The sequence below is a fragment of the Primulina eburnea genome, chromosome 17 (assembly GCF_022965805.1).
Source record: "Primulina eburnea isolate SZY01 chromosome 17, ASM2296580v1, whole genome shotgun sequence".
In the NCBI taxonomy this organism is placed as follows: domain Eukaryota; kingdom Viridiplantae; phylum Streptophyta; class Magnoliopsida; order Lamiales; family Gesneriaceae; genus Primulina; species Primulina eburnea.
The window spans coordinates 28,166,441-28,185,359 of NC_133117.1; the positions used below are offsets into that span (position 1 = coordinate 28,166,441).

General features: G+C 38.0%; 1 long non-coding RNA gene across 1 annotated transcript; it reads left to right on the forward strand.

Moving 5' to 3' along the window:
• Positions 1–612: 612 nt before the first annotated feature.
• LOC140818535 (uncharacterized) lies at positions 613–18,671 on the forward strand. The gene is made up of 3 exons (XR_012114997.1): positions 613–1,486; positions 17,869–18,152; positions 18,583–18,671. It is a non-coding gene; the product is annotated as an uncharacterized lncRNA (long non-coding RNA).
• The last annotated feature ends 248 nt before the right edge of the window (positions 18,672–18,919 follow it).

Here is an 18,919-nt window from a genome sequence, read left to right on the forward strand (position 1 = left end):
TAAATGCTTCATTAATGCTGAACAAAGTCATTTAATACGCATTACCTATTTTAGTATGTAACAAGACTGATTGTTTTGTAGCCTTTTTTCAGGAACCTTTTTAAGCAATAAAGTTGTTTCTATTAGAAGTCAAAGAAGCCCTTTTGATTATACACGTTGGATTCAAGTTATCTATATATGGATCAAACCCATTTAAAAAACACAACGCTGATTATTTTATCAAGAAACACATTATCTATCCAACGTTACTTTAAGCAACCACGAATCAATCGTTATCTTCCAAGCTCAACTTGCAGAAAAGCAATACACGCTTCATATATTACATCTAATCTTTGGAGATCATTTTGTACTGGTGTTTCTTCACCTCTTCAAGCAAAACAACTTACGATAATTTTTGAAGGAGATTTTGTAAATTGGAAAAGAGTCTTTTCCAGAACCTTGTCATATTGAATTATATTGTGTTGAGTTACTAAGAGTTTCAGTAGACAACAGATAATTCATGTTGAAGTGGGTGTGTACTGTAAAATCCAAAGTCTTTTAGTGATACCTTCTGGAAACAAAAGAAAGAGAAACGTAGAAGATTTTATTTTCGACCTTCTAGAAACATGTGAGGCCCGGGGCCGAAGAGGGCGGGGGGTGATCGCCGGTGCCATCAGTTGCACGGACAATGAGCGGCTCCTGGCAGGCTTCTAGGTGGAGGGAACATGAATGAACCGACCCATACGGGAATGAGAGGGATTCTGAGACTGTTCAATGTAATGGACTGTACAGTTGAAGAGGGGTAAATAGATTTGATTGGTACTACTCATATCACGAAGGTGCATCTTCTTTTCGGTAGCTCATCACATAAGAACTCCAAAGTTAAGCGTGCTTGACTTGGGGCAATTTTGGGATGGGTGACCTCCTGGGAAGTTTCCCAGGGTGCGTGTGAGTGAGGACATAAGCACGCTGGAAAGACCCGTCTTGATACAGTGAGGACAGTCGTCGAATCTGGGGCGTTACAAGTGGTATCAGAGCCGACCTCTCTTAGTACGGTGTGGTTCGGGGACGAACCAAGCGGAAGCTGGTGGGCATGTGAGGCCCGGGGCCGAAAAGGGCGGGGGATGATCGCCGGTGCCATCAGTTGCACGGACAATGAGCGGCTCCTGGCAGGCTTCTAGGTGGAGGGAACATGAATGAACCGACCCATACGGGAATGAGAGGGATTCTGAGACTGTTCAATGTAATGGACTGTACAGTTGAAGAGGGGTTAAAAGATTTGATTGGTACTACTCATATCACGAAGGTGCATCTTCTTTTCGGTAGCTCATCACATAAGAACTCCAAAGTTAAGCGTGCTTGACTTGGGGCAATTTTGGGATGGGTGACCTCCTGGGAAGTTTCCCAGGGTGCGTGTGAGTGAGGACATAAGCACGCTGGAAAGACCCGTCTTGATACAGTGAGGACAGTCGTCGAATCTGGGGCGTTACAAGGGATTGTAGAACCCGTAAATCAGTCTACGTATAAGCCATGCATAATTCTAGATTTTTAAATTTAATTGACTTCATTGCATGATAATTTTAAATGTATTTCTTTGAAGTTAATTATTTTATTATTTCAGTTCAGTAATTGATTTTTTTAGAATTTCAGTTATTTCAGTGAGGCCGGACCGGAGTTGGAGTTTTGAGATAGAATTTAAGATTCGAGAAATATTTCCGGGAGTTAATTTAGCTAGCAAGTAAGTTCATTTAAGTTAGTAAGAAGATTTGAGGATTTAATTTAAGTTGCTTGAGGTGATTAAGAAATGAGCTCATTTAAGTTGCATAATAAAGGGTTTTGTTCACTAAATTAATTAAAGAGTTAGTAAGGCTTTTAAGGTTTATTAGTTGACTAGATAACCAACACCTCCCACTCATTTTTTTTTTATTAGAATTTCGGCCCACTCCATTATTGGATAGACAAGGACTTGCCAACTCATCACCCTTTGACCCATTCTTGGATGTTTAGCATGCTAATCTTTCTTTTATTATTAGTCCACCTTAATTAATTAATGGTTGAGCATTATCCTAGTCTAGGAAGCTTAAAGTTTCGGCCACACCATCTAGATACATCCACCAACTCATTTGATATCAAACAACAATTCAAAATTCAAAAATGAGTAGACTTGGTCTTGATATCTTTCCCTATATTTTGCACTCACTTCCCTCACTCCCCTAACCATCTTTCCCCCTCCCTAAGCTCGAAATTCAGAGTGATTTTGGAGAGAAAAATCGTGGCTAACACTAGAGGAAAGAAGAGAGAAAATCGAGAGCCAAGCAAGGTAGAATAGAAGCCACTCCGTCTCCTCCGCGCCGAGTCGTCGTATTCTTTCGTTTTTCTTTCAAACGAAAGCAAGGCATGTCTAGATTCTTTCCAAACCTCAATCAAGTCATAGTATCATTTATTTTTCAGTACATGATCATGTTTAATCAAGCAAAAATCGAGATCCATGTCAAAACTTTTGAAAACAACACATGCAGAATTTTTGTTACTTCTTGGCAAGCTTCACGTTTTCTTGGTTTGTGAGTTTCAGGTGATTGGATTCGACTCCAGGCTCCCAAGGCGACTTATGGACATGTAGTAGGATGCATTAGGACCATGATGGTCCATTCTTTCAGCCCCCATGCTTGCTGGAAAACCGAAATGGCAGCAAGTTTCCCATAGGCGCAGATTTGTGTTCGAAAGTTTCAGATTATTCTGTCAAGGGATTGGATCTGATCTTGGCTGCCCTAAGGGCTCTTAGCCATGGTTGGATCACTCCCCTAGCAATTCTAAGACGTGACTAAGTCGCCCTTTTGGTGGCTTGGTCCATGGTGCATCGGTTTTAATCAAATCAACAAGAACAGCCTCTTTCCCCCTTCGGTTTCTTCATGGGTTCAGCTTATGGTTTCGTTTTTGGTTGCTTGGTATGGATCTTGGTTGGCCTATGGCCCTTAGCCATGGTTTATACCATGCCCCTCTATGTCTAGATTGTGCCATGGTCAATCAAATGGCCACTGGAACGACGCAAGACATCGATCAAAGCAAAACACTACACACGCATGCACGTTGGTTCTCGGTTGGAGTTTCGGTTGAGTTATGGTGTGACGCGGATTGTGGCTGGCCTAGGGCCCCTAGACATGGTTCAAATCACTCCTTGGGATGTTGGTAAGGGTCTCTGGTTGGTGGTTCACGCCCCAATGGCCGGTAGACTCGAAAACGACACAAGAGGAAACATGTTCAGCGGCTGTATTTTTGGACAGCAAGTTGCTGTGTCGGTTCGGTGGCTCGTTCGAGTTCTCGGTTGGCTTTTAGTCTATGGCCTTGGACCGGACAGTGCCCCTTTGAGTTGGGAAGGTCGTGTTTTTGACCGTTCTTCATTCGGATCATTTTTGAGGTCGTACGAGAATTTACGGTGCGATGTGCCAAATTGACTCTCGAAAGAGCGTTTCATGTTTTGGCCTCCATTCCACCTAGATTTCGACCCTATCATTTTAGGAGCATTATTTTATGATTTTTCAGCGTATTTTAATCATGACTAAATGTCGTTTCAGTGTTGTTTCGGGTTGGTTCGGAGTCATGATTAAATACGAAGTCATTAGGCGTCATAGTCGCATCTTTTGGTACGTAAATTGCATAGTTGGTCAAATTTGAACATTTGCATATTTTTTTCATTTCACAGTTAGGTTGCAGCGAGCCTGGGGACGATCCAATCCAATCCAGTTGGTAAAATTACAGAATGTTTCATTATTCTAGTTAATTATATTACGTGCATGAAAACAGAAAAATGATTATTTTTGAGATTTATGCGATATGGCTTGTGGTTCATTCACTATGTGGGAGTGTTATTTATACGGTCGCCAGTGACCGCTCAGTTCAGGTTGGTACCATCAGGTCACCAGTGACCGCTCAGTTCAGGTTGGTACCATCGGGTCTTCAGTGACCGCCAGCTCAGTTTCAGGCTCCCCGGTAGTCAGTTACCGATCAGTTCAGCTTAGTGCAGTGGCCACAGGCGTAAAACATAATCTCAACAGAAAATTTTATCAGATATTTCAGTACAAGCTCCAAGGAGCAAATATTTTTACCGTGATTATCAGTTCGGTTATGCACGTATTATAATTGCTCAGATCAGTTTATTTTCAGCATGCCTCATGACATGATATTTTACCCCATGCATATTTTTACTTCAGATGTTACTCGTTACCTGCGATATATGCATGCTGAGTCTTTAGGCTCACTAGACTTGATTGTTGTAGGTACTGATGAGGTCAGGGCCGAGGGCGGGGACCAGTGAGCCAGCTTGGGTCGGCAGTAGTGGCACCCGAGGACCTCAGTGCAGCAGTTGTTATTTTATTCCGCAAACAATTTTTATCAGTCGTGGATATTTTTAAATTGAAATTGTTGGCAAAATTTATTTTCTTCCGCTGCTTTATTTTTAAACATTGAACGTGATTTAACAGTTGATTTTATGAATGAGGCCATTTAAGTTTTTTTAAAAAGAAAATTTTTAATTTTCCGTAAATTTTCAAGCAAGAAGTTTTAGGGCCTTTACAAAACAACTACTGTTCTACTGCCTACTGTTATTACTGTTTTCACCTTACTCCATCGGATCGTTTCCGCACTTATTTTTGTGATCTGCTGGACGTACGCTTGAACAAAAACAACTACAATCTCTAACAAGATTCTAGCACCCATTGCAAAAACTATCGTCAAAGGAAAGAGTTTATTCACCCTCCTCTAAACTCTACATCTGTAAGGTCCAAAATCAAGATGACGTAATCCAACTGTATACAAATCTAGGAATTATAAAAAATGAGAAATTAACTGATTTTAAGTGCTATTTGATTATGTGACATACATGTTTACATGTTAATTATGATTTTATTATCATCATACATAAAAATGTATTTTTAAGGATTATTCAAGTGACGATCGAGGAACGGGGACCGAGGGCTGAAAAACGTAAAATGTTTTTATTAAATAATTACTTGTAATTATTTAAAAAAGATTGAGAGGTTTTATAGTTTTGAAAATCAGGGGTTTTAAGGTGATTTTATACACCGGGACGAAAATTTTATCGGTGTAGGGTTTTCAACTAAAATACGAGCTTTTGGCAACCCGGCTAATAAATTCGCAAACTTATTTAAACAAAAACCTTGTTGATATTTTATTAAATTCCTAATTAGACTAATGTTCTTAATTTAATGGCTTAATACGCCTAAGGCCTAGTTAGTAAATTAATTAGTATATTTATGTATATAATATGTTAAAAACCCTACACTTTACACCACAAAGAATCGGCCACCCTCTTTAAAATCTAAAAACTCTCCCCACCCCTCTCATACACACACACGGCACATATACATATCATCCAAGGATTTTCAAAGGGCTCAAGTGGAAACAAGCCAAGGTTCTTGCCCGTTCTTCGTCGTCAGCGGATCTTCGTGCGTATATAACGTAAAGGCACGCCATAAATCTCCTTTCTCATTCATCATGTTATAATATATCTTTAAAAGTTTTTGTATGAAAGCATGAAGTCCAGATTTTTGCTGTTATTGTTTCTCCTCATGTGCACAATTTTTATGCAATATGTTGAGGTCATGATTCACGTCTTTTTTATACTAAAGGGGCTGCCATGATGTCTTTTTTATGTGTAATAAAAGCTAATATGTGAATTAGAGTCCTAACCAATCAACTAAACCACGCAGAAAGCAATAGAACCAGGAAAAAACGTAAAACTGTTGTCTTGGAAGTTAGGGCGATCGGGTTCCTTGTTCAAGGGGGAGGCTTGGCCTTAGCTTGGGCCAGGGCTCGGCCAGGGGCTGTCATGTGGCAGGGTGAGAGTCCTAGCCAAGCTAGGACTCGATTAGAGGCTGGGGAAAGAGTCCTAGACATGCTAGTACTCTACCCGAGAAGCTACCCCAAAGTTGCGCAGGGTTCGCGTGGCTTCCAGGAGCTTGGGGCTCGGTCTGTGGTTCAAGGACCGGGCTAATGGGATGAACTAGAGTCTTAGGAGGGTTCAAGGGTGGTTGGTTCAAGGTTTGGGCTCGTTGGTAAGGGTTGGGATGCAAATTATAGAGTCCTATTGCCATAAGGGTTCTCGGACAACTTAGGGGGTTAGTGGGGGCTCACGTTTTTTAAGTTGGCGCGCGTTTCTTGGTAAACTTAGGGTCCAGTAGGGTACTTTAGGATGTTGGGCAAGTTTTGGATCAACATGGTTCGAGGGTAACTCGTGTAAATCGAAAGTTGGCTCGGGGTCGAAGTTTAGGTGTCAACTTAGGTTTTTTAAATAATTAAAATTGAAAAACGGCTCACGGGGGTCGAGTCATGGTTCATAAGGGCTAAAATAATATAAAAAGAATAAATTATGAATTTAGGAATTTTATATTAAAGTTTGGGATTTTTCGGGATTAAAACACCGTCAAAACAATTAATTAAAGATAAATAAAAAAGTCTAATATTTAAACTAAATAAAATTATGGAAAAATTCATGTAAGCTTAAATATTTATTTGGAACATGTTATAGTCATAAAATCAAGAAAAAAGTCAAAAACGTAAAATGTCGAGTCTAGGGGTAAAACGGTCTTTTTACACCTAAAATTAGTAAACGTCATGGCTGTACCCTAAATGCTGTTTTTATGATATTATGGTTATTTTTAAATGTTTATGAAATGTTCATGATTAAATTATAATTTTTAAATGTCTAAGGGATTTTATGATTTAAGGAAAACATTTAAAATACATGTTGCATGCTTGGTTTCAAAAATGAAAATGTGATGTTATGCATGATTTTATAAAGTGATGAGAATGTTAAAAGTTGAAGGAAGTGAAGTAATTGTAACTATATAGGTAACGGTATTGGTAACGGTACGATGTAACGGTATGTGGTAACGGTAAGGATGGAATATCGTGAGGGGAAAAGACACCAGAGGGTGCCCATTTATGGGAAAAGGCCCCAGAGAGAACTCCAACGATCGTATTCTATTCGAAAAAAGGATAGCTATGGCCTAGTTGACCGGTGAGAGTGTTGCTGGTGTCCACCGCCGCCTAGTACTGCGGTTTCATGTAGATGGATCCATCGATTTTTGAGGTTTATGTCATGTTGAGGAAAGTCACAATTAACGATCTGAATTCAACAAAGAAAAAAAGGAAAGGAAAAATGTTTATGATCATGAAAATGCTTTATGTTATGTTATGTGTTGAGGAAAAGGAAAAATTTAAAGTTTATGTTTGCATGTCATGAAAAAGTTATTTTTACGTAAAAGTATTTTCACTGTTGCGTGTGGTTTTATATGTATTATTTGTTATAAAGATTATGGCGTATTGAGTCTTTAGACTCATTATGTGTGATGGATGCAGGTGAGGTTGAGGAAGGGCTTGACGGATGATTTGACTGGACTGATGGCGCACACAACTCGAGGACCAGCGCTTCTACTTTTTCCGCATTTACGACTTATGACTCATTATTTGTAACGTCCGAAAAATCGAAAAGTTCACGTAAACCACATACATGCAAGTTATTAAATCTTTGGTATTTTATTTAATTCTTTTACTAGCATAAAATGCATGTTTATTTTATTAAATTGTGTTTAATTATTTTTACGCATTTTATCATAATTCATGGATGATAGAATTTATTTTATGAAATTTTAAAGGTTCATGCATTAAAGATTTTTAAGTTGCACTTCACGCTCGAACGAGGAACGGAGACCGGAGAATTTTCAAGAAAATTATTTTATTATATGATTAATTTTTATTAATTGATATAATATATTTTAAAGGTATTTTCCAAGAATAGAAATTTATTGGGTATTTTTATCCGCAAGATTTTAATTATTAACGGTGCGCAAATTTTAGCGAATCAGGTAAATTTTTAATGGTTCGGCTATCATTTTCAAAATCATTTCAACACGAAATATTTTTCAGGAGTGTGTTTGGATTTAATGGGCCTACTTTTAAGCTTGTTGGGCTTAATTATCTTTTTAAACTTTTAATTATTAATTTATGGCCCATTAGGTATTTGTTTACTAGTTAATTAGCACCTAAACATTATTTAAACTAAACCTACCCTACACCATAATGGAACCAGCCGACACCCACTTATTCATCATTATTCTCCATCGGTTTCACCATTTTCTGCTGAAGGTTCCATCGGCCAAGATCATTTCTTGAAGAAAAAAAATCTTCGGCACTCGTTTTTCGATCCCCTCGCGTCTATAACATCAAGGCACGCCACGTACTATTATTTCTGCATCTTACACGTCTTATGTATACTTTTTTGTGTTCATTTGTTCAAGGATTTTTCGATCCAAAGCATAGCATGAAGTTTTTCGGTTTTTACATGTAATTGTGCATAAACCATGAAATTGTTATGTTCACTCACGATTTTCTTGTGGTGGCTGCAAAGGGGGCTGTCAAGGGCATTGCTGAAGGGTTTTATGGTTGAGGGTATGCTGTCAATAGGCTGGAAATGAGAGGTGCATGTTGTACGCTAGAAGCCGTGTAGATTAGGAAGTTTTGCTTCGGGTTTGAAGGAAATCAGGTGAACGGTTGGAGACGGCGATGCAAAGGCCGATCCAAGGTATAGATCAGACCATCATGGGTCTGAGTCATGGCTAAAGGAGGCTCAACCATCGTTGGAACCACCAACGTAGCCGATCGATCGAGAATGGGAGTGGACGCGGTAGTGAGTTCTCGGGTGTTAGAGCGTGTAGGTTGCTGCAGCGTGCATGGGACTGGTTGCGAGGGTTCAGTGGACTCTTTAGGGTCTGGCCTAGGTCCATGGTAGGTCGAGCCATGGCTGGTGCCGTCGGGTAGGCTACGGCGTGAGTTTGGAGATGAGGAAGGTAATAAGAGTAAAAATAAGGTAGGGTCGAGAATTTGGATAAATTCTGGAATTTTCAGCCGTGGATTTTGGGTCTGGAAATTATGTCTTAGGGTCTTTTAAGTGTTGTTAAGGTGCAATAAAAAGTTGGGAAATTTTTAGTTAAGTTTCGGTTCGATTCGGGTTGAAACCGGGACCCGAGTCTAAGTTTTAAAACTATTCGGTTAAGTTATAAAATGAGCTCGAGTTTACGTCTAGGAATGATTATAAATAAGTTTTGGGATGTTTTAAGGAGTTTGGTAAGTTTCGGATCAAAATAATGAGTTTTGGATTTATCCGGGATTTAATTGTCACACGAAACGTTAATTAAAGGATTAATGGGAACGTCTAGATTTAAGCTTAATAAAATTATGGGAAATTATATTTAAGCTCGAATAATTATTAGAAGTCTAAGTTTTTAATTTGAGAATTTTATGCTAAGGTTTGGCTTAATTCGGGATTAAAACCATTAATAGGTTATATTTAAAGATTAATTTAAAAGTCATAGATTTAAGCCAAATAAAAATATGGGAATGTTCTTATAAGCTTAAATAATTATTTGGGACGTGTTAGAGTCAATGGAATTAAGAAAATATCAAAGAAGTGAAATTTTACGTCTATGGGCAAAATGGAAATTTTTAGGTTTCTAGGGGCAAAACGGTCATTTTGCACCTGGGATGAGATTTTGGTCCTGGCAGCGCCCTGAGCACATTTTATCATGATTTAAATGTTTATGCATCACGTTCATGATTTTTATGTGATTACGATAAATACGTTGCATGCTTGGTTTAAAGGAAAAATTACGTATATGCATGATTTTATTAAGTGATGAATATGATAACACGTTTTGAAGGAAGTGATTTAGTTGTGACTAATACGATGACACGATAACATGATGATATGATTGGAGATATCGTGAGGGAAAAGGCCCCAGAGGGAGCCCGTTTACGGGAGAAGGCCCTAGAGGGAGCCCGACGATCGTATCTCCATTGACATGATATGATGACATGATAGGCTCGGGCTCAGTTGACGGGTGAGAGTGTCGCTGATGTCCCTCGCCGCCGGGTACCGCGGTTACTCGTAGATGGATCCATCGACTGACATGATGACATGATGATACGAAAGTCACATCTAATGAACTGAATTCAATTAAAAAGAAAATGTATACGTATATAATGACATGAGATGACATGTTTTAATACGATCTGATTTTAAATGACACGTTTACATATATGATGACATGAGATGACATGATTTAACACGTATATGCTGATACGATGATACATGCTATGATTATTGCCTTGTTTTGAAATGACACTTTTACGTATACGATTTTTACTGCAGACACGAATGTTTTTAAGCTCATGAAAGATATGTTGAGTATGATATTTTTCACTGCTGTGTGCTACGTATATGTACTTGTTATTACTGGTACATGTGTGTTGAGTCTTTAGACTCACTAGGCGTGTGTGATGCAGGTGCCGAACTCTGAGTAGGCAGACCTGGTGCAGTGACAGGACCCGAGGACCACATTTTTTCCGCATTATGATTTATGAGATTGAAAGGAGATAAACATTTTTACACGTCGATGATTTTAAGATTTTTATTCGTTTAAGTTTACGTATGATTTTGGATGATGATAGTTATTTTAAACTGCGCTATTTTTATTGTCAAATATTTATGATCATTTTTAAATGTTATTTCGAAAATGCGAGCTTTAATTTATAAAAAAATGTCCAGTAGAATTTTAAAAACGAGTGAGACGTTACAGTTGGTATCAGAGCAAAGGTCCTGTATAGGGTTGTGCTACCGCCAGCTTCTGCCGCTCAGTCTTCAAGCCTCAAGTCTGTGAGCTTTTATGATTTACATGTTTTAAATGGTTTAATTTTATCACCTGCATGTTAACATGATTTACGCTTTATGATGATCTACGATATATGTTTAACTGCTTTTATGATTTAAGGATTTACTGTTTTCAAAACTAAGTTAAATTGCATGTTGTTTACGTTTGGAAGTGGACGTGTCTAAGAATTCGAATATTGGGCTTTAGGAGAAGTTGATAATGATTTGGTTATATTGATTTTAGGTTAGAAGTACCGATGTTCTACTCTTTGGGGTAATAAGTTAATCTTGAAAATTATGAATGTTTTTGGAACTTGTAGAATTTCTAAGAAAGTACTGATGGTTCGTGGTTGCTAGTTAAATTAATTTTTGAGGATTCCATGTAAGGATTAATTATTCTAAAACTACGACAATCTTTGGAAGTATAAAAACGTAGAATTTATTTAGGATGCATGCTCTACCTAGTGGGACCTAAGGACTGAATTGAATGGATTGAGAATTTTAAGGACCTAACTGTATTAACCAATAATTTGAGGAGCTAAGTGCAACAATAAAATTCTAAGGGACTATTTCAAATTTACCAAACTTTGGGATTAAATTTTTAGTTTTGAGAATTTTAAGGTTTAATGAGCCCAAGTCGAAAATTTTATGGAAAAAAATGCAAATTTCGAGGAGTTATAGGGCCAAAATTGTAATCTTCGAGTTACAAATTTTGAAATTTTGAGGATTAAATTCGAACTTTTGAGGTACACATGGGTAAATCAGTAATTTTCGAGGTTATGAGAATTGATCTTGGGTCTAATAATCTTAAGATTATTGAATTTATGTTACGAGAAATCCATAAAATGGAATTAGGAACGCCAAGAACTTATGGGTAATGGTGGAATTTTCGAAATTAAGGGCAAATTTAATAATGCTTGAGGAAATTAAGAGTTAATGTTGCAATTTTAAGAAAGTTGGAGACTAGTCTAACAGTAAGTGATAATCAAATAGTTTACTTGATAGGATTTTTCGATGATCTAAACTTGAAGTGATCATTAGAACCTTGAAGTATCTGGGTTATAATGTTATAAGGAATGGTAATCAAGGGCATTGTATGATAAATCAACATTGGGCTTGAAAATTTAACCTCGAGTGAATTAATGTTGCGGAAAATAAGAATTCAGGGTGATGACGATTTGAGGTAAAGTTGATCGGTTAGCTAAGTTATAAGAGTATATATTGAGTTAGCGAATTTTTGGGAACTTAAGTTTAATGTATCATAATTTTTAATCGTGATCTTAAGAGTTAAAATTTTTACTTTGTTGGAATTTATTTTTTTCTAGAAAGTTGGGTGTGATTGATGGTTATGATATTTGGTAGACGCATGTAAGAATTGAGGTAGACACCTTGTCTTGAGGAATTTTGAAAGTCATTAAGAAACTCGGGGCTAAGTGGATATGTGTATTGGAATTATTTTATCCAAAGCAATTTGGATTAGGTAAGTTTGAATTTCAAATTTTTAAGATATTTGTTCATACGGAAATTTTGGGTGAAATAAAAGCAAAAAGGAAATTAGTTGTGTTCAACATAAGTTATCAATGAATGAATATTAAGATTTTTATCGAGTAAGAAATCTAAAAGCTTGAAATGGTGATTCTAGAACTCTATGGGTTATAAGTGAAATTGATTTATTAAAGTTAGTCTAATGCTATCATGGGATAACTTATTACGCTAATATTAAATTAAGCATTAGAGATACGTAAGAATGCGACATTCGTTTCAAGGAGGAAAGTCTAAGAGTCTTAGGCCTCAAATATATAGTAATTGGGAAGATAATAATTTAAGCATGTGAAACTGATGCGAGAAGGGTTTTACTAATTAGGTAGAAGATCATTATTGTATAATTGAGTTTTATGGATTAACGTTATTCGAGGTTTAAGATTTTCAACAATTTTACATCCGGGATGTACTTGTAAATAGTAAGAAGTAAGTTTGGTGCCGTAAGATAAAGATTCGATTCAAGGAACTTAGGCTATTATTATTATGGAGTTGAGATAAGGTTTAACTTTTAAGTATATTACAAAGGATAAATGTAACGCCCCAGATTCGACGACTGTCCTCACTGTACCAAGACGAGTCTTTCCAGCGTGCTTATGTCCTCACTCACACGCACCCTGGGAAACTTCCCAGGAGGTCACCCATCCCAAAATTTCCCCAAGTCAAGCACGCTTAACTTTGGAGTTCTTATGTGATGAGCTACCGAACCGAAAGAATATGCACCTTCGTGATATGAGTAGTACCAATCAAATCTTTTAAGCCCTCTTCAACTGTTCAGTCCATTACATTGCACAGTCTCGGAATCACTCTAATTCCCGTGTGGGTCGGTTCATTCATGTTCCCTCCACTAGAAGCCTGCCAAGAGCCGCTCATTGTCCGTGCAACTGATGGCACCGGGGATCACCCCCCGCCCTCTTCGGCCCCGGGCCTCACATGCCCACCAGCTTCCGCTTGGTTCGTCCCCGAACCACACCGTACTAAGAGAGGTCGGCTCTGATACCACTTGTAACGCCCCAGATTCGACGACTGTCCTCACTGTACCAAGACACCCAGGGAAACTTCCCAGGAGGTCACCCATCCCAAAATTTCTCCAAGTCAAGCACGCTTAACTTTGGAGTTCTTATGTGATGAGCTACCGAAAAGAAGATGCACCTTCGTGATATGAGTAGTACCAATCAAATCTTTTAAGCCCTCTTCAACTGTACAGTCTATTACATTGAACAGTCTCGAAATCCTTCTCATTCCCGTGTGGGTCGGTTCATTCATGTTCCCTCCACTTAGAAGCCTGCCAGGAGCCGCTCATTGTCCATGCAACTGATGGCACCGGCGATCACGCCCCGCCCTCTTCGGCCCCGGGCCTCACAGACGGAGCTCCATTTCCTTGATTATTCCCTCGACGATTAACACTGTTCTCTTCCTGATTCTCAATGACGGGTGCACGTCTAGGAGAAATTTTATCTGAACGTTTTCCAAATTCTAACGTAACCAACATGCATTTAAATCTAAGTTCTCTAATCATGTGACATGTCTTAATCCAATTAGCAATTTAAGCATGCAAAGCATAAAAACTCAAAAAGCTAATAAACATGTATCATAAACATAATATTCATATCATCGTGCAGGTAACAACATATTGAATAATATAATGCATGTAAAACTTACAACTTTGAGGCTTGACGACTGATCTTTCTGGCGCTGATGGTGGCACAACCCTTTACAGGACTTTTGCTCTGATACCAAGTGAAACGTCTGACCTTTTTATTGCTTTAAAAGTACTAGAATTTATTTTTTTATAAACACTCAATTTTCGACCATGACATATAACACATGAAAATATTTTTATAAATATTTTACCGCTTTAAAATAAAATACCAACCAACTAGCTTTTTAAAAATCAAGTGCAATAGTCATAAAATGAAATCGTCAACTGTTTTGCCCAACCTAAAAAACAATAAGTTTGAAAAGTATAGCTCATTCTAAACCTCTCAAAAAACCTCTCAAAAAGCATAAATAAATAGTCTTTAAATATTTAACATGAATAATGTAACGTCTCAATCGTTTTTAAAATTCTACTGGACATTTTTTTTATAAATTAAAGCTCGCATTTTCGAAATAACATTTAAAAATGATCATAAATATTTGACAATAAAAAATAGCGCAGTTTAAAATAACTATCATCATCCAAAATCATACGTAAACTTAAACGAATAAAATCTTAAAATCATCGACGTGTAAAAATGTTTATCTCCTTTCAATCTCATAAATCATAATGCGGAAAACATGTGGTCCTCGGGTCCTTACATCGCACCAGGTCTGCCTACTCAGAGTTCGGCACCTCAGTCTCTTCATCATCAATTCACCTGCATCACACACGCCTAGTGAGTCTAAAGACTCAACACACCTGTACCAGTAATAACAAGTACATATACGTAGCACACAGCAGTGAAAAATATCATACTCAACATATCTTTCATGAGCTTAAAAAAAAACATTCGTGTCTGCAGTAAAAATCGTATACGTAAAAGTGTCATTTCAAAACATGGCAATAATCATAGCATGTATCATCGTATCAGCATATACGTGTTAAATCATGTCATCTCATGTCATCATATACGTAAACGTGTCATTTAAAATCACATCGTATTAAAACATGTCATCTCATGTCATCATATACGTATACATTTTCTTTTTAATTGAATTCAGTTCATTAGATGTGACTTTCGTATCATCATGTCATCATGTCAGTCGATAGATCCATCTACGTGTAACCGCGGTACCCAGCAGCGGGGGACATCAGCGACACTCTCACCCGTCAACTGAGCCTGAGCCTATCATGTCATCATATCATGTCAATGGAAATAAGATCGTCGGGCTCCCTCTGGGGCCTTCTCCCGTAAACAGGCTCCCTCTGGGGCCTTTTCCCTCACGATATCTCCAATCATATCATCATGTCATCGTGTTATCGTATTAGTCACAACTAAATCACTTCCTTCAAAACGTGTCATCATATTCATCACTTAATAAAATCATGCATATACGTAATTTTTCCTTTAAACCAAGCATGCAACGTATTTATCGTAATTACATAAAAATCATGAACGTGATGCACAAACATTTAAATCATGATAAAATGTGCTCAGGGCGCTGCCAGGACCAACATCTCATCCCAGGTGCAAAATGACCGTTTTGCCCCTAGAAACCCAAAAATTCCATTTTTCCCATAGACGTAAAATTTCACTTCTTTGATATTTTCTTGATTCCATTGAATCTAACACGTCCCAAATAATTATTTAAGCTTATAAGAACTTTCCCATATTTTTATTTGGCTTAAATCTATGACTTTTAAATTAATCTTTAAATATAACCTATTAATGATTTTAATCCCGAATTAAGCCAAACCTTAGCATAAAATTCCCAAATTAAAAACTTAGACTTCTAATAATTATTCGAGCTTAAATATAATTTCTCATAGTTTTATTAAGCTTAAATCTAGACGTTCCCATTAATCCTTTAATTAACGTTTCGTGTGACGATTAAATCCCGGATAAATCCAAAACTCATTATTTTGATCCGAAACTTACCAAACTCCTTAAAACATCCCAAAACATTTATAGTCATTCCTAGACGTAAACTCGAGCTTATTTTATAACTTAACCGAATTGTTTTAAAACTTAGACCCGGGTCCCGGTTTCAACCCAAAATCCACGGCTGAAATCCACGGCTTAAAAGACCCTAACACATAATTTCCAGACCCAAAATCCACGGCTGAAAATTCCAGAATTTATCCAAATTCTCGGCCCTACCTTATCTTTACTCCTATTACCTTCCTCATCTCCAAACTCACGCCGTAGCCTACCCGACGGCACCAGCCATGGCTCGACCTACCAGGGACCTAGGCCAGACCCTAAAGAGTCCACTGAACCCTCGCAACCAGTCCCATGCACGCTGCAGCAACCTACACGCTCTAACACCCGAGAACTCACTACCGCGTCCACTCCCATTCTCGATCGATCGGCTACGTTGGTGGTTCCAAAGATGGTTGAGCCTCCTTGAGCCATGACTCAGACCCATGATGGTCTGATCTATACCTTGGATTGGCCTTTGCATCGCCGTCTCCAACCGTTCACCCGATTTCCTTCAAACCCGAAGCAAAACTTCCTAATTTACACGGCTTCTAGCGTACAACATGCACCTCTCATTTCCAGCCTATTGACAGCATACCCTCAACCATAAAACCCTTCAGCAATGCCCCTTGACAGCCCCCTTTGCAGCCACCACAAGAAAATCGTGAGAGAACATAACAATTTCATGGTTTATGCACAATTACATGTAAAAACCGAAAAACTTCATGCTATGCTTTGGATCGAAAAATCCTTGAACAAATGAACACAAAAAAGTATACATAAGACGTGTAAGATGCAGAAATAATAGTACGTGGTGTGCCTTGATGTTATAGAGGCGAGGGGATCGAAGAACGAGTGCCGGAGATATTTCAAGAAATGATCTTGGCCGATGGAACCTTCAGTAGAAAATGGTGAAACCGATGGAGAATAATGATGAACAAGTGGGTGTCGGCTGGTTCCATTATTGGTGTATGGTAGGTTTAGTTTAAATAATGTTTAGGTGCTAATTAACTAGTAAACAAATACCTAATGGGCCATAAATTAATAATTAAAAGTTTAAAAAGATAATTAAGCCCAACAAGCTTAAAAGTAGGCCCATTAAATCCAAACACACTCCTGAAAAATATTTCGTGTTGAAATGATTTTGAAAATGATAGCCGAACCATTAAAAAGTTACCTCATTCGCTAAAATTTGCGCACCGTTAAAAATTAAAATCTTGCGGATAAAAATACCCAATAAATTCCTATTCTTGGAAAATACCTTTAAAATATATTATATCAATTAATAAAAATTAATCATATAATAAAAATAATTTTCTTGAAAATTCTCCGGTCTCCGTTCCTCGTTCGAGCGTGAAGTGCAACTTAAAAATCTTTAATGCATGAACTTTTAAAATTTCATAAAATAAATTCTATCATCCATGAATTATGATAAAATGCGTAAAAATAATTAAACACAATTTAATAAAATAAACATGTATTTTATGCTTTAAAAGAATTAAATAAAATACCAAAGAAATTTAATAACTTGCATGTATGTGGTTTACGTGAACTTTTCGATTTTTGGGACGTTACAATCTCCTCCCCTTAAATGGAATTTCGTCCCCGAAATTCGCTTATCCTCGATAAACAGAAATTTAAGACTCTTAATTCTAATATTCCAATAATTCACGCTTCCGTTGCGCTACTCTGATAAAATATGTGTTAAGTTGTCTTTACGTCTCCTCAATTCTAATAAACCCTACCTTCTAAATCCTTGTTTGCGAAACTCAACTTGTAACTACCCATGGTAACCTAGTTTCATTTTTTCAATAACCTTAAATTTCAACTTTTCTTAAACTTCCCAATATTAGAAATGACAATCTGAATTTTATTGCGTCTTACTTTCTTATATTATACCCAGGATATTCATTGACCTATTATTAGCATTTATGTCATTCAACTTGAGAAACCTTAGCACCAAAAATTACTGATCGAATTTTATTGTGAGGCCCGGGGCCGAAGAGGGCGGGAGTGATCGCCGGTGCCATCAGTTGCACGGACAATGAGCGGCTCCTGGCAGGCTTCTAGGTGGAGGGAACATGAATGAACCGACCCACACGGGAATGAGAGGGATTCCGAGACTGTGCAATGTAATGGACTGAACAGTTGAAGAGGGCTTAAAAGATTTGATTGGTACTACTCATATCACGAAGGTGCATCTTCTTTTCGGTAGCTCATCACATAAGAACTCCAAAGTTAAGCGTGCTTGACTTGGAGAAATTTTGGGATGGGTGACCTCCTGGGAAGTTTCCCTGGGTGTCTTGGTACAGTGAGGACAGTCGTCGAATCTGGGGCGTTACAAGTGGTATCAGAGCCGACCTCTCTTAGTACGGTGTGGTTCGGGGACGAACCAAGCGGAAGCTGGTGGGCATGTGAGGCCCGGGGCCGAAGAGGGCGGGGGGTGATCCCCGGTGCCATCAGTTGCACGGACAATGAGCGGCTCTTGGCAGGCTTCTAGTGGAGGGAACATGAATGAACCGACCCACACGGGAATTAGAGTGATTCCGAGACTGTGCAATGTAATGGACTGAACAGTTGAAGAGGGCTTAAAAGATTTGATTGGTACTACTCATATCACGAAGGTGCATATTCTTTTCGGTAGCTCATCACATAAGAACTCCAAAGTTAAGCGTGCTTGACTTGGGGAAATTTTGGGATGGGTGACCTCCTGGGAAGTTTCCCAGGGTGCGTGTGAGTGAGGACATAAGCACGCTGGAAAGACTCGTCTTGGTACAGTGAGGACAGTCGTCGAATCTGGGGCGTTACATTTATCCTTTGTAATATACTTAAAAGTTAAACCTTATCTCAACTCCATAATAATAATAGCCTAAGTTCCTTGAATCGAATCTTTATCTTACGGCACCAAACTTACTTCTTACTATTTACAAGTACATCCCGGATGTAAAATTGTTGAAAATCTTAAACCTCGAATAACGTTAATCCATAAAACTCAATTATACAATAATGATCTTCTACCTAATTAGTAAAACCCTTCTCGCATCAGTTTCATGCG